A 6,015-nucleotide genomic window follows, 5' to 3' on the forward strand; every position below is an offset into this window, starting at 1 on the left:
TCTTTTGTCCTACCCTCCCAAGGCAGCGGGGTCCTAGTGGAAACTAAGGGATATTAAGGCCTCCTTTTAATAGAGAACCGGAACAAAGCATTAGCACATAGTGAATACATGAACTCCTCAAACTATGGTCATCAACGAGAAGTATCCCGATTATTGTCACTTCGGGGTTGTCGGATCATAACACATAATAGGTGACTATAGACTTGCAAGATAGGATCAAGAACTCACATATATTCATGAAAACATAATAGGTTCAGATCTGAAATCATGACACTCGGGCCCTAGTGACAAGCATTAAGCATAGCAAAGTCATAGCAACATCAATCTCAGAACATAGAGAATACTAGGGATCAAACCCTAACAAAACTAACTTGATTACATGGTAAATCTCATCCAACCCATCACCGTCCAGCAAGCCTACGATGGAATTACTCACGCACGGCGGTGAGCATCATGAAATTGGTGATGGAGGATGGTTGATGATGACGACAGTGACGAATCCCCCTCTCTGGAGCCCCGAACGGACTCCAGATCAGCCCTCCCGAGAGAGATTAGGGCTTAGCGGCGGCTCCGTATCGTAAAGCGCGATGAAACTTACTCTCTGATTTTTTTCTCCGCGAAACGGAATATATGGAGTTGGAGTTGAGGTCGGTGGAGCATCAGGGGGCCCAGGAGACAGGGGGCGCGCCCAGGGGGGAGGGCGCGTGCCCCACCCTCGTGGACAGGGTGTGGGCCCCCTGGCCTTGATTATTTCGCCAGTATTTTTTATATTTTCCAAAACTTATCTCCGTGGATTTTCAGGTCATTCCAGAACTTTTGTTTTCTGCACAATAAACAACATCATGGCAGTTCTGCTGAAAACAACGTCAGCCCGGGTTAGTTTCATTCAAATCATGCAAGTTAGAGTCCAAAACAAGGGCAAAAGTGTTTGGAAAAGTAGATACGTTGGAGACGTATCATACCATGGTGTCCGAGACCACACTCGCGACAAGTTGCGGCAAAGGCGAATCACAACCTGGCAGAGGGGGGCCACCAGACCATGAACTCACATCAGACCATGTAGGAGCTTTAAATCCTCCAAAAACCCTAGCCACCAGCCACTCCTGCCCTTGACAAAGGCCAAATCGGCCCACAGGAACACCAACACACCACCGTGGCGACCACCCAGACCCCAGCGCCATCGCCACCGTGGCAACTCCGACGAGTCGCCGCTACGACCACTGAGACACAGCACAACCACGGAGACCACAAGCACCACCGCGGCGACCACACAGACCGAGCGCCGCCACGGAGCAAACCCAACGCCACCACGGCTACGAACTACCCTAACCCTAACACGTTTTTTTGGGGGTTGGGGGGGGGGGAGGGACAGCAAAGGGGAGAGATACCTTCCGGCGGGGCCATATGTCGTGCAGGAGAAACGAGATCCGCCACCGCCGCCGCTCGGTCGTCCCTCGATCGAGCCCCTGCTTCTTTTCCCCGGAGCCGCTGTGAAATGTTGCGGGCGTATGAGTGCAGTCGATGTAGCACCGGTTCGAGAAAAAAATACATTTGATGGAGTGTGCTGCACCAGTGTGCTGACCGTTGGATCTATTTTGATCGAACGAGCCGCGCGCGTCCGGTGGAGCGTTAGGCCGGGGCACGGGTGGGAAATGATTTCTCATATTAAATAAAGCGTTAGGCCGGGGCATGGGTGGGAAATGATTTCTCATATTAAATAATGTGCTATACTATGCGTCATGTATGTCAATAAATGAAGTTATCTATAATACTAGCATATGATATTATGCACTAAAGATGTAAATCAACCTAAGTAGGACAACAAATTATTGGCCGGCAAGCATACTGACATGGAGACAACCTAAGTAGGCTGCCCTTAGTTTGCCCCATGCTCCGTCGGTCTCTGGCACAGATGTGGACGAGATTGGTTCACACGCATCAGATCATCCATCGATGTGTGCAGATCAAGGCAGCATGCACATATGCATGTGTGTAGATCAACAACACGGCACGCGCGCCTACACTAGCGAACTAGTACGTGGTTGTTGTTTGTTTTGAGATCGAGAGGGAGCACATCAACAACACTGCACGCGCGCCTGCGCCAACTAACTAATATAAGGCCGTCCCTTGTTTGTCCTCGCGTACGTACGGCCAGCTCCGTCGGCTTCATCAGGCAACGATTAGATATAGCAATCATGGGTTGCCTGCATGAATAGGACGGAAGACATGAGGCGTACGCCGGGTTGGCTCATGGAACTTGACCCGTTCCATCTTCAAACCCGCGAAATGTGGTTTGAAGATGGAACGACATATTCTTTCTCTGTTGACATTGAATTTTTTTTTTCCTTCTTTCAACAAATATTACTACATGTTTCATGTCGATATTCCGCATTTTTTGGGGTTTGTTTTCTATAACTAAGTCATTTGGTGTTGCTTCTCCATACCCATTTCCCCAAAAGAAACCCAAACCCATCCCCGTCCCTGACATGATGCACAGAGGCATTCTTTTGCCGACTCCTGTCCCCATCGGATTTTTCATACCCGTGGAGAACCCGTCCTAGCGAGCAGTTAGAAAAAAGTAGCAACAACATTTGGGAATTCTAGAGAAGAGGAGGGAGGGACGGACACATGTTCAGCAGACGGACGCTCGAAGCGTAGACTAATGAAGGTTGGCAACAAATGGAGAAGCTCGGGCAACGAACGGATGAGCGACTCGAGGTAGCAGGTCAAGATTTGGGTGGACTGGGGCTAGGGTTTAGATGAGGGAGTGTGGTGGGTTCGTAGCTGGAAGTGAAAATTTCAAGGGTAGATACAGAATGATAGGGTTTTGGCTAGCCTAGATCAATTTTAACGGACCATATGCCCTATATTTTCACGAGTCGATAAGTTTTGGGTATTTGTAGTGCAGAAACGGGTTTGAACCAGTTTCAAATTTTACCCACAAATAGCCCATGGGATAGAAACAAGCCCATCCATAAAAGCAAGTATTATAAGGTAGAGTCAGCATGCTATAAGGATTAAAATATTGTATATTTGTTGAGTTGGATGTGAAAGAAGAGGAGAGAGAAAGGAAGCGGGTTGTAGATTAACAGCCGGCTATATCACGTGCTTCAATAAACAATGTGAGAGTGTAATGTGGGCCATTTATTAATGAAGTAGTACTACATAGTAACTACACCCTCCGTTCCTAAATATTTGTCTTTCTAGAGATTTCAACAAGTGACGACATATAGAGCAAAATGAGTGAATCTACACTATAAAATATGTCTATAACTCTATAAAGTATGTAGTAGTCCATTTAAAATCTCTAAAAACAGTTCTACTGTTTGCATGTGAACCACTGCTATTCTGTTTTCCCAATACACTTTCGACATGGGTTGAGATCCTCTGCAGTACTGTATGGTGCTGTAGTGTCAACGACATATGGAGCCAGGTCCCACATGACAGTGACTGTACAACACCGTACGGTACTGCAGAGGATCCTAACCCCTTTCGACATGGCATTGTTGGCTAGCAGCAAACCACTACATTCACTAGTCTCAGCTATATAATGAGACGAGAGAGCAGTAGCTTCACGTGGTAAGTGTCGAACACCATGGCAGCGGTGCCGCACGTCGTGGTGATCACCTTCCCCTTCGACTCCCACGCGGTGAAGCTGTTCCGCCTGACGCACGCCCTGGCCGCGGCCGATCCGGCCACCACCTTCTCCTTCCTCTCCACCGCCGGCTCCATCGCGCAGCTGCGGGAGAAGAACCAGGATGCCCTCGAGGCCAACCTACGCTTCGTGGAGGTGCCGGACGGGTTAGTGCCACCGAGCTCCAGTGGCACCGCGCCGGTGCCTCCGCCGAACCATATGGCACGTTTCGGGCTCTTCTGGGCCGCCGCTGAGGCTGGCGGCGTGAGGGTGGCGCTGGAGTCGTCTCGTGCCGCCGCAGGCGGCGCCAGGGTCACGTGCGTCGTCGGGGACGCGTTCCTCTGGATGGCCGCCGAGGCTGTCGCTGCGGTGGGGGCGCCATGGGTTCCTGTCTGGACCGGCGGTCCCAGCGCGCTCCTTGCGCACCTCCAAGGTGACGCGCTGCGCGACGACATCGGCGACAAAGGTACGCACGGCCACACTCGATCATCAATTGATGCATTCATGCATGGAGGAAGCTTCTTCTTATCTGAGACGAATGCTTCAAAAATTATTGACATGCAGCGGCGAGCCGAGCCGACGAGCTGCTGACCTCACACCCGGGCCTCGGAAGCTACCGCGTCCGGGACCTCCCCGACGGCTGCGTCTTCGGCGAGATGCACCTGCCGATCGTCGCCCTCTTCCGTCGCGTGGCCGAGCAGCTGCACGTTCCCAGGGCCGCCACCGCCGTCGCCTTGAACACCTTCCCGGGCCTCCTCCCCGACGACGTCACCGCCGCCCTCGCCGCGGAGCTCCCAGAGGTGCTCCCCATCGGCCCCTTCCACCTTCTCCCAGTGCCCGGCGACGACGGCAACGCCACCGCGGCAGACCCGCACGGATCCCTCGCCTGGCTCGACGGCCACCCCGCCCGCGCCGTCGCGTACGCCTGCTTCGGCACGGTCGTCACCGCCGTGGTCGGAGGGCAGGAGGAGCTGCAGGAGCTGGCGGCCGGGCTGGAGGCGTCCGGCGCGCAGTTCCTCTGGTCGCCGCCCAAGGAGTACTGGCCGCTGCTCCCGCCGGGGTTCCTGGACCTCGAGCGCGCCAAGGTGGTGCCGTGGGCGCCGCAGGCGGCCGTCCTTCGGCACGCATCGGTGGGCGGCTTCGTGACGCACGCCGGGTGGGCATCGGTGCTAGAGGGCGTCGCCGGCGGCGTGCCAATGGCATGCCGTCCCTTCTTCAGCGACCAGAGGATGAACGCGAGGATGGTGGCGCACGTCTGGGGGTTCGGCACGGTCTTCGAGCAGCCCATGACGCGCGCGACCGTGGCGGAGGTCGTGTCGTCGCTGCTCGCCGGCGACCAAGGCACCCGGATGCAGGAGATGCGGTACATGGCGGCCACCGCATTCGCGCCTGACGGCGGCAGCAGGAAGAACCTGGATAACCTTCTCAAGATAGTCTGTCCATCATCACATGATTGATCATGTCGACGAAGCAGCAGATGTGACGAGATGCGCACCGACGACACATGATCTGCTTGGTGTTAGCAGCCTTGCAAACACCGTGGCTGACTGAATTAGCTAGCTCTTTGGATCTCGAAACGGGCTTTCGCCCCGCTTTATAAATAAAGCAATAACGGAACAAAGTACATGGCCAAACGATACAAGATGGTGAGGAAGCCATCGTATAATGTCGATCCTAAGATAACCGGATCACACAGAACCAAGGATTTGGATCCCAAGTGCACATTTTTTCTCGCGGGCCACCGAAATTTGCGGTTACCGCGAAATCCTGGAAAAAATTCGGACGAAATTTGAAATTTGAATTCAATTTTTTTAATCTTGTATAGATTAGCTCTGGACTCAATTTTGTCACAAGAAGCAGCGTGGCGCAGTGGTTAGGTCGTATATGTATTACTATTTCCTTGAGTTTGCAAGATCGAATCGCCACAGCAACAATTATGCTCACAGCATCTATCTTTTGTCATAAAAATTGTGTAAAAAGACCAGCAGCTCGCTGCCTGTTTTGCAAGAGTTCCTAAAGTATCTAACCTAAGTACCAGAGTTTAAATTCGAAGAAATTCAAAAGAATTCACTCGGTATGTAGGTTTCTCGTGGGGTGGCGAGAAACGCGGTAACTGGGCGGTATCCGAATATTCCGCCCGGTACCCAAAACCATGCACAGAACACACACGACTACGCTACCGATAAAGATCATAGAAAGAAGAGTACACAGCCACGCTACGCCCTATAGCACCTAAGTCCCACGACAACGCCCTCATGAGGGAGAATGGCGCCAAGCGTCACCGCTGCCGAGTCTGGAGCAGATAAGAGTTTTCATCCGGAACCCTGACACAGAGAGGAGCACCACAACAACGTCTTCAAGAAGAAAGCGGCACCAGCGAG

At 52.6% G+C, this 6,015-nt stretch overlaps 1 pseudogene; it reads left to right on the top strand.

The window, feature by feature from the left end:
• Positions 1 to 3,572: 3,572 nt before the first annotated feature.
• Positions 3,573 to 5,185, top strand: LOC119299474 (annotated as a pseudogene).
• Positions 5,186 to 6,015: the final 830 nt, after the last annotated feature.

Source organism: Triticum dicoccoides, chromosome 1B, assembly GCF_002162155.2.
Source record: "Triticum dicoccoides isolate Atlit2015 ecotype Zavitan chromosome 1B, WEW_v2.0, whole genome shotgun sequence".
Classification (NCBI taxonomy): domain Eukaryota; kingdom Viridiplantae; phylum Streptophyta; class Magnoliopsida; order Poales; family Poaceae; genus Triticum; species Triticum dicoccoides.